Genomic DNA, 11,208 nt, shown 5'->3' with positions numbered 1-11,208 from the left:
ACACTCATGCATCTGTCTGAACATTTGCCGGTATGCTCAGGTATAGACCCCCATGTTCTACACTAAGCAAAAAACAAAGAAAAATGCTTTTGCCGAGCATTAATAAATAAACAAATTGTTGTCTTCACTTTCCTCACTATGCTAGTTTACCACAAAAATTTTCGAGCCGGTGTTGAGGCACGGACCTTCAGTGGCGGCAAAAGCTCGACTAAAATGTTTAATGAGTAGCAGAGAACCGTCGCTGACCGTCTGGCACAGGCTCCATTGCAGCTGATCTCGGCTTTTGCGAAAACTTAGTTCCCAATAGTTATAAACTTTGAGGAAGGGAGACTCATTGACATAAAGAAGACTGTCCGGTGTAATCTGTGCAGTAGTACTAACAGTGTTTATTGTCTGCATGTTTCATTGATCTCGTGCCGGTGACGGGCATGGCTAGTGCACTGAGCGCACGGCTCGTTTTTCGTTTGACACGAAGCGACTAGGAGTCAACTTTATTTATTTATTTTATTTCACAATACTGCCAGCCCTGCTAAGAGCCAAAGCAGGAGCGGATAACACAAAACAAAAAATGTACCCTGCATTATCTGTGCATCACACACGCACAGTAAAAAAGTCAGTGTTAAAACTCCCCTTACAGAGCTAACCAAGGATTGTTTGGTTTGCACTTCTGGCAATCCAAACAAACCTTGAGCTCGAACCGATCTCATTTCAGTTATGGCATATCAGTACTAATCATCCTGGCACAAGTAAGAAAAATGCACCACCTTCCCCCGAAATACTGTGGTTCCATTGCAGAATTGCAAAGAAAAAAAAAACATTTTCCAATTTGCAGTTGCGTGCAGTGGTCACGCAAACCGCAGCGCCACGTCACAGGGGTGAGCAGGTTGGTGTTGACGTCGCTGGTCTGTAGTAAGGCGGAGCTTTCTCTGCAGGCGGGGCTTGGGAAGCTCTCTCTCGGAGCCTGCCTTGTTGGAACTCCAACGCTTCCTGCTCAGTGTCAACTGCTGCTTCATTAAGAAAGCTCTCCCCAAGTCCCGCGCGCGGAAGAGGCTTCGCCTTAATACGGGCCAGCAACGTCAACACCCGGAAGTTTTCGTGGCGCTGTCTAACGAAGGTCAACAAAACCCTTCCCTCTCTGCTCCTGCTAACCTCCCCGTCGTCCCCGTGGCATTGTTTTGTCGTTCATTTTGTTTCATTTTCATTTTTTAATAAAAATTAGCAAATGCAAATAAAAAAACTGTTGTAGGTGACAGAGATTAATTACCACTATTAATTGGACAAAGTAAGAAAATCGTAGCACTGTCATCTTAAAAGGGCACTGACAAGCTAAAATATTTTTTTTAATATCCGTAAAAATTGAAAACGATGCCAGGACTTACCCTCAAAATTTGAAACTTGGGAATTCAGTATTTGAGAAGTAAAAAAAAAAAAAAAAAAAAAAACTTCAAAGCGCCGAATATGCCTTTTGCAAAATCCCCCAAGCGCCCCGGCCCGCGCGCGAGGAATTGTGGGAGAGATTGTCCCTTGCCTGGCTAGGGTGACCACCTGTCCCGCGACTCGCGGGACTGTCCCGCATTGAGGGCTCGTGTCCCGCGTCCCGCAAGAAATTCCAAAATCTTCAAAATGTCCCGCATTTCACATTGTCGTAACATTCACTGCGCAAATTATGGCGCTTCCGAACAACGGGCAACCGCGGGGGTTGCAGATAAATGTGTGAATCTCAATGGTATGCAATTTTCTTGCCAAGCACTGCGGGAAGCAACTGTCGTTCTTGCTCGAGACTGACGCACATGCGCCGTTGTGCCTCTCCCCTTAATGGCCAAATATTGCGAGCGAAAATTGCTCGCCAAAAGCTGAAAAATAAACTATTGTAACTAGTTGCAAATTATACTGTATCATGTAAAAGGGTTGTTGTAAAAAGCTTTTTTTTTTTTAGTGAAGACCGGCCACAGAGGGCAAAAAACCTGCAACTCACAACGGTAAAAAAACAATAAAATAAGGTTTTAATTTTGTGTAGGAGCATGTTAATATAAGAGTAAGTATCGACTGGAAACAATAAGCCGAAAAATATTTACTGTTTTTTTTTTATTTCCGTTAAATGCATTGGGGTCTGGTGCAGTCGATATTTATGTTTTCAACTTAGATACATTTAATAAAATATTTACTATTACAAATAAACAAAAGTATAGCACTGTGAGTGAAACTTATCTTAGTTTAATTGCCGCATACAATTTTCAGGTGTATAATACGCTTTCGGACAGCACAGGGTTTTGGGGAGTGCGCGTTGGTGAATTTCCCTTAATACTTCCTTCTTGAGTCGTGAAAATACCGTCCTCTTCTTACTACTACTACTACTACCCCCCCCCCCCCCCCTCCCCCGGTCAGGGTGTCCCGCATTCCACCGGCAGGAAGGTGGTCACCCTATGCCTGGCCGCTCTGCCTTGAGATCGCATTGCCTTGTCGCTTGTCTCCACTTAATCCTCTGTTTTTCGATTCTATTACCTATTTTTATTTATTCCAGTGTGTTTTTTATTGCTTCTAAGTGTTTTATTCTCTTCGGCGTGCGATATTTCTTGTGTATATATATATAGTATTTGTGTCTTTATTTTGTCTTTTTCAACGGGAGTGCCAACGGACAACACGCCGCTTCGCCCATCGTTCCCCGGGTGAGTACTACCGTTGCTACCAATTCCTATTGCTCCGTTAGCTGTTAATTTTTAGTTCATTTGACCCGCATGCAGCCGCATGCAGTTTATGAACCACCCGCACATGTCATAGGGGTAGGCAGAGCTCTGAATCAACAATCGTGGCGCGAGAGCCGAGTGCATTGCAATTTGGCCGCCCGCGCTTGCTCCGTTGACTCGCACTGCAGCGTGTGCCTTCGAGTTCCACTTACTTGACCAAGATACAGCACGCCGCTTTGTCGCCACGAACCATTTGTCCGAATGTTTGCGAAGCTGAGGCATATGCAACGCTGCGGCACCTGACAACTGTGCGCTGCGGTGCGATCCCTTTGCAAACGCCGACGGCTCAATGTCACGGTTTGAATGCGTCTATGGCATGCCTTCGTAATCTATCTGCTAAGCTATTGTCAGTTGCCAACGCCCTTTTTCAAGTGCAGAGATATGTTGCTGCGAATAATTTTTTCGGATGCTTGCGAAGCCGTAACACCGTTCGTGATATCCAACGCTGCGGTGCCTGACAAACTGCGCGCAGCGGCGCGAGCCCTTCTTATGCGCCGGTGGCCCAACGTCGCGGCTTGTATGTGCTTATGGTATATATGCCTTCTTAATTTATCTGCTAAGCAGCTGTCAGTTGCAAACACCTTTTTTAAAGTGCAAGTTGTGCTGTAATCCAGGCAGTTATCTTGAAAATCATAGTTCCTTCGATAACTTTATTTCTCTAGTCAAGATGTCAGCTCAAGGTATTTTATTTCGTTAGGTCACCTTCAGCAGTAACATGCCCGGTGGTACAGTTTGCTGTGTACCAGGCTGTGCAAACAATACTGCCAGTGCACAGCATGTTTCCTGGCACCGCTTTCCAAAAGTCGGGGTCCTGCAAAGTGTTTGGCTGAAGACAACTGCGTGCTGTTCTCAGGCGCCGCAACGTTGAATATGCCGAACGGTGTTACGGCTTCGCAAGCATTCGGAAAAATTATTCGCGGCAACACATCTCTGCATTTGAAAAAGGGCGTTGGCAACTCACAACAGCTTAGCAGATAGATTACAAAAGCATGCTATAGGCGCATTCAAGCCGCGATGTTGAGCCGTCGACGTTTGCGAAGAGATCACGTAGCAGCGCACAGTTGTCAGGCGCCGCAGCGTTGCATATGGTTTAGCTTCGCAAACATTCGCACAAATGGTTCCCGGCGACAAAACGGCGTGCTGTATCTTGGTCAAGTAAGCGGAATTCGAAGGCATACGTTGCAGTGCAAGACGGAGCAAGTGCAAGACGGAGTTCCGCCGAAATGTTTACATGCAAGACGGAGCGAGCGCGCGCGGCCAAATCACAGTGCACTTGGCTGTCGCATCGCGATTATTGATTTAGAACTCCGCTGACCCCTATGACATATGCGCGGATGTTCATAAACGGCTCCTCTCGACTGCACGCGGGTCAAATGAACCAAAATGAACAGATAACAGCGCGATAGGAATCGGTAGCAACGGTAGTACACCTGGGGAACGACGCGTGAAGCAGCGTGTTGTCCGTCGGCACTCTCGTCGAAAAAGGCAAAATAAAGACACAAATACTATATATATACAATAAATATTGCATGCAGAAGAGAGGAGAAACACTTAGAAGCAATAAAAATACACTAGAATAGATAAAAATAGGTAATAAAATCAAAAACAGAGGATTATGAGGAGACAAGCGACAAGGCAATGAGATCTCAAGGCAGAGCGACCAGGCGAGGGACAGTTTCTCCAACAATTCCTCGCGCGCGGGCCGGGGTGCTTGGGAAAATTGCAAATCGTCTATTTGAAGTTTCTGCGCTATTTGCACCGGTGCGGTGACGTCAAATAGTGAACCGTCCTGCGAGTCAAGTTTATTTCACGCCTCCTCTTTGAACCGTCATTGCGCCGGCGTGCCGGAAACAACTGGTTTCCTCCGTGCGTGCCGTGCCGCCTATCGCTGCGAGCAGAAGACGCTTGTTTGAAGCTCTTTTAGGGCCCTTTCAGTGATCTCAAATTCTTTGAAACGGTTGGTGTGAGGTCGAAGAGAATGCGCAGTGGACTTTTGTGAGTGACGTGAGAGGCCACGTCTTGCCAGTTCTGCGTGAAAGGCTGCCCCGGCGGAGTCACAATCGAAACTATGGTACAGACCCCAAACCCGGTTGTTTTGAATGTTTGACGATTTCCTTTTCGAAGTCTGAGAGGTCGTCGGGCACCTAAGAAAGACCACTTTGTCCGATTCCCCGACTCACCGATCATCCTCAGTGCTACATGCATTGAGCGTCGCCATGTTTTCCGAGGGAGGATAAAATGCCAGGAGGCGACATCGCACCGGAGTTAGATTTTTGGTATTTCAAAAAGAAGGGCCATAGTGCACTCACAATCGCATTAAAAAACATGCTTTACAATTGCCATTATTAAATGTTATAGAAATGTTGCCTTCAAAGCTTCTAAAATTCATGATATTTGACGTCACAAATCAAAAGTAGCCAGGAAGTGAAGAGCGGGAGAGACAATAAAAAAAAAATACAAGCTTTGGGGTGTCAGTGCCCCTTTAAAGGGATGCTGAACCGAAATCTGGATTTCACAAAACATGCGGCAAAAGCGTGCAACGGGATGCTACAAACACCAAAACATAACTCATACAGCGATATCTCAAACGGATGACCGTATTTTTCAAAAAAAGGAGGCGCATTTGACAGATATGTTTACGTCATGTTACTCCGACAAGGAGAGGGAACGGCCTCGCGTCTTGTCCGCCTCGCCGCCTTGAGGGAGCGAAGCAAAGAGAAGAGGAAACGAGATATATCTACATCACGCGCCCTGTCGGCCTGGTTCAATCTCGACCTCTTTTTCCAAAAATACGGCCGTTTATTCGAGGTGTCGCGTTACGAGCAGTGTTGTAGGGATTATAGCGTCTTGCTTGCATCCCCTGCATTTTTTTTCTTCAAATCCAAATTTCAGTTCACCATCCCTTTAAAGGGGCACTAAAGTGGTTTCCGAGACTGTGTATTTATGGCCATAGTTCACCCCAGAGCTCTAAGCACTGTGAAAAAGCCAAAATTACATTCCCTAAATAAAACAGGATCTCTATTAGAAACAGGATCAGAGATTGTCACAAGCCCCTCTTTTTTCGGCGCTGGAACCGGAGAGCGCCGTTGGACGTGCGAAAAATAATAGAGAGCGATCGCTTTCTGCAGATTTACGAAAGTTAATCCACCAACGGTCGGCCCCTTGCCACGTGAGGAGCGATGGCTCGCGATTAGATGTCACACGTCCAACAGCGCTTTCTGGTTTCTGCGCCGGACTGCAGAAACTAAGGCGTGTAGTAATCTTAGATCCCGCTTTTAATAGGGAAATCAACCGTATATCAAGGGGATCTTGGTTTTCTTAGAATTCTTAAGACTGTTATGTATCAATCCACACTATGCCACTTCCGAAACCGTTCTCGTCACCTGCGGCCAGTCCCGCGTACTTGCTCTTCACTGCCGCTTCTTCCTCTTCACTCTCGTTCCCCCGTGCATCCGCAAGACGGGCCCGTTTGGTGCTGCGCTATACCTCACAATCCTCTTCCCTTAGAAAGCGAAGTCCGGTCGGTCTTTGCAGAACTTCAACAGCTGGTTTACATGTGCAAATCCCGCCAGTGTTCCAGTTCTTTGGTCCCTCAGACGATAGTCATTGGCCCTCACTTTCCTTACCACCACGAAAGGTCCCGAGCGTCTTGGAGCCAGTTTTGCTGCCACTCCTTTGCTGGCATCGCTGAGGGTGTGCAGGTCGCGTAGTACTGTGTCACCTATTTGGACTCTGACTGCTGTCGGGTTCGATTGTAGTAACGCTGCTATTGCTCTTGCGCTTTTCTTTGGTTTTCCAGAGCAAACTCATACGCGACCTGCAGTCTAGACGTCAAATTTGCCACGAAGCCCGGCGTGCCACTGATTGGTAAAGGGAGTTGGCCGGGGTTTTGTTCCCAAGGGCAGCGGAGCTGGTGCCCATAACACAAAAGGGCAGGAGAGTACCCTGTGGTGACGCTCTCACAGGTTCGCATTGCAAAGGCAACCTCTGGGAGATGTTGATCCCAGTCACGGTGGGCACTGCAATATGCCATCAGACACTGCTTTACTGTCGCATTATGCCGCTCCACCAGCTGTCCTGCTGGGCGGTATGGCACCGTGTGGCGGTTTCTGATGCCAAAGTGTTTCATTACCGCTTTCCACGGGTTTGACACAAAGACACGCCCATTGTCGTAGAGATACTCTTGGGAAAGCCATGTCGACAAAACACTTCCAGCATTCTTTCTAATATGGCCTTGCTGGTCGGAGCTCGAAGTGGGAATAGCTCCACAAACTTGGTAAATTTGTTGATGATCACCAGCAGGTGTTTGTGTTGGCGCTTTGAGGTGGGCAATGGTCCGATGAGGTCCACACTCAACTCTGCCATGGGTTCCTCTGCCCAAGTGCAGTCCATCAGTCCGCCTGGCTTCTGGTGGCGAGGCTTCAGTGTCTGGCATGAATGGCAAGACCTTACATACCGAGACACATTGGATCTCCATGCCTAGCCAAAAATACCTTTCGGACACATGTCTCAGTGTCTTGAAATAACCTAGGTGCCCGCTTAGAGGGTGATCATGGGACAATTGGAGCACTGTTTGGCATAGTTGTTTGGGCATCCAAAGGAGTCTTCTTTCGCCTGCAATCTTCAGCAGCATCCCATCATGGTCCAGTTCGCTGTCCTCAGCCACGTTCCGAATCTGGCATGCTTCTGCAGAGTCAGTCGGTAGGGTGCTGTCCTTGAGATAGCTAATCAACTTGATGATCCCAGGGACCTTTCGCTGTTCGTCAGCAAGCTCGGATGCACTGAGGAGGGTTGAGATGTCGGTCTCCTGGACCATCGCATTCTCCTCGAACCGGACCCGGTATTCTGTGTCCACGGTGTCAATGGGGAACCATTCGTCGTCAGTCTCTCTTGTCTCCGAGCCTAATCGAGCTGGGGCGGGGAAACGGCTCAGCGCGTCCGCTGGGATGTTGGCTTTTCCCCGTCGATGCCTGATGAGGCAATCAAATCCCTGCAGGCGCTGCACCCATCGATGCACCCTGCTTAAAGTCTGGTCCGTAGTGAACATCCACGCAAGAGAGGCGTGGTCACTGTGGATCTCAAACTTGGTGTGCTCCAAATATGGGCAAAACTTGTCAACGGCCCACACTACCGCCAAACAGTCCCACTCCTGCACCGTGTAGTGCCTCTCCGCTTCCTTCAGGGCCCTGCTGATGAACGACACTGGCCTCAGCCTCCCTCCAGCCTCCTGTAAGAGAACTGCCGCAATTCCCCTCCCACTGGCACCCATTTCCACCACGAATGGCTGGCTGAGATCTGGGAGTGCAACCACCACGTCATCAGCCAGCATAGACTTGAGCTGACGAAATGCCTCCTCTTGAGGGTTCCTCCAACACCACGAGACCTTCTTCTGCAGGAGGAATGACAGTGGCCGAGCCCCCTCAGAGAACTTTGGCAGGGAGGTGCGGTAGTACCCCGCCAATCCTAGGAAGGCCTGAAGATCCTTGACTGTTTGTGGGGTTGGAAAGTGCCTGACGGCCGCAACGTTATCAGGATCAGGTCGGCACTCTCCAGGCGGGATGATGTGCCCCAGGAACTTTAGTGATCGCCTGCAAGTTTGTGTCTTCTTAGGGTTGACGGTCAATCCAGCATAAGCGATCCTGCCGAAGACCTCTTCAATACGCCTCAGATGCTCTTCGAACGAACTTGAGTATACTAGCACATCGTCCAAAAAGGCCATACAAAACTTGTGCTTTATTCACGCCAGTACTTTGTCCATGAGGTTTTGGAATGTAGCTGGTCCACCAGCCACACCAAAGGGCATCCCCTTTAACTCAAACGTACCTTGGTGGCATATAAAAACAGTCTTGGGGACATCCTCGGGGCGAACAGGGATCGGGAGGAAGCCCTGCGACAAATCAAAGCTCGTGAACCATTGGGCTCCGCCCAGCTGTGCAAGTACCCAGTCTGTCCTGGGTACCGGGTACACCGGAACCTTGGTTTCGGCATTCAGTGGACGGTAGTCCACTGCCAGCCGGTACCCTCCAGACTTCTTTGCGACCAGGACTGGGGCACAGGACCACTGACTGGAGCATGGTTGGATCAAGTCCTGGTGCAGCAAATCTTCCAGGCAGGCATCCATAATCTGCCTTTTGTGGGAGTTGACTGGACGAAGCCTACAGCGCATTGGCAGGGAACTCTCCGTGTTGATACTGTGCTCCATCAGTCCGGTACAACCAGGGCGAGCATCAAAAATCTTATAAAATCTTCGTAGTAGGGCCGAAACTTCCAGATGTTCAGTGCCATGTTGCTAAACCACGTCCTCCTCCGAGGGCTTCTGGGCGTCTTGATTCTGGTTGGGTTCCTGGTGTGCGACTTGATGAGGCTCTGCAAACAACTCCTGCAGACTGTGCACCTCCTCTCCCAGCCGGGGATGAACTGGCGCCCGCGAGCCAACGTCCCGGACAAAGGGGATTAGGGCCTGTGGTTCACTGCCCAGAGTCCAAGAGTTCAAAGACACATGAACCGAGATGTTAGTGGCATTCAGAAAATCCCTACCAAGTACAATGTCTCGACAGAGGCCTGGCATATCCAGGAATTGCTGCTTCCTGGATCCTCCAGGTCAGCGTATTCTGCACCTAGTTGAATGCGTAATCTGGGACCAGCCCGCTGCAAGACGTAGGCCTTGTCGTTCCTCCTTGATGCCCACACCAGTGGCTGTGGGCTGCTTCCATTGCTTCATCTCCCATTAAGTTAACGCTCGACCCCGTGTCCAAAAGCGCCTTGAATGTGAACTTCCCAATACGAAGCTCTGACAATGGCTCCTTGCCGCCGGCTGTTGCAGCTACCTGCACTGTGGTGTCGTAGGGGCCCGCCGGAGTGGCCTCTACTGCCAAGAGTTTCCCTGGCACCTCGCTTGCATGTGGCCAAGCTGGCCACACTTGAAACAGTGTGGTGAACCCTGGCATCTAGCTGTGGGACATTGTCGTTGCATATGTCCGATGCCACCATAACGATGACACTGGATCTGTGGAGGCTGGTTGGTTGCTGGGTACCGGATCATTCTCACTGCTCCAACTGCACTCAATTGGTCTCGATAGTATGATGGCAGGGGGGATGCTGGATGCAGGGGCCAGGCCTGGCTAGCAACTGGTGGTGGCACTGGTGCTGCTGCCACTGCAGCACTTTGAGCTGGTGCATGAGTCATTGCACTCTTGCTGTAGAAGGCCAGGTCCCGCGCAACTTGGTTGGTGGGCTGTGGCGGGGGAACATACTGCACCCGCCGCCATAGTCTTTCCATTAACCCATCCGCTGCCTGCGCAAGCTCTTTCAGGATCGCAAAGGTCTTACCTGCACAGAAGTCTTGGAACTGAGAGTGTATTTGCTCCAACACCCGCTCAACTTTTTCGGCCTGTCACATCGTCGCCGATCCTGTCATAGTACGAGGCTATAACATAAATGAACTGTTTAGGTTCTTCTCCGGGTGTTGAGTTCGGAGCCTCAGTTCTTGTTTTAGGCGTTTCTTTTCGTCGACGGGTGCGAAGTCCTCTCGGAAAGCGGTAGCAAACGTTGACCAGTCGGCGAAGTCCTCTGAGAACCGAAACCACAGTTTCGCGCTTCCCTGGAGGGCTGCAGGTACGACCCGGCTGAGCCGGTCCTCGAGTTTCACGCCGTGAACGACGCAAAAGTTCTCCAGGTGGTCCAGGAACTTATCTGGCGACTGCAAATCTCCGAAACCTATGAATTTCGGTGGCTGAACGGGGACCAGTCGTGGGCGCATCGAGTCTTGGTCATCCGTCGTGCTGGACTCAGTGACAGCCGCTGCGACGAAGGGCGTTGCTCCCTCTTCCGTGGCTCGTATCAGAGTAGCAAACAAAAGCTCACGAACGTGGGCCGCGATCTTCTCCCGCTGTAGCGGTGTCCTGTCTGTTTGTTGCAGCAGTGTCTGAAGAAGCTCCGGTGGCACGAACACTGACGGTTGGTTCATTTTAAGCAACGGACGAGCCCCCACTTGTTATGTTCAATTCAATAAAAGCATGTCGATAATATAAAAAGTATTATCAGAGAAAATAAAGCTACCGTGCAATAAATGCAGAATAACGAAAAAAAAAAAAGTATCAATCCACACTATGCCACTTCCGAAACCGTTCTCGTCACCTGCGGCCAGTCCCGCGTATGCTCGCTCTTCACTGCCGCTTCTTCCTCTTCACTCTCGTTCCCCCGCGCATCCGCGGGACGGGCCCGTTTGGTGCCGCGCTATTCCTCACAGGACACATAGACTGAGATACGACCATAAATAGACAATCTCAGAGTTCACCTTAGTGCCCCTTTAGGCATGGGGTATGTAGCAGCTATAACTGTAGTCCGTGACAGGTTAAGAAATCAAAGAAAGCCCTTTGTTCCAGCGCTCACTCATCCAAAAAAAGTAAAAGGTGGGCGGAATTTTCCCCGAACTCTTGCCCTGTCGCCGACTACATGCTGTCAG

This window comes from Ixodes scapularis, unplaced genomic scaffold (assembly GCF_016920785.2).
Source record: "Ixodes scapularis isolate PalLabHiFi unplaced genomic scaffold, ASM1692078v2 PGA_scaffold8__174_contigs__length_109621045, whole genome shotgun sequence".
NCBI classification, from domain to species: Eukaryota; Metazoa; Arthropoda; class Arachnida; order Ixodida; family Ixodidae; genus Ixodes; species Ixodes scapularis.
Note: the sequence above shows the minus strand (reverse complement) of the source record.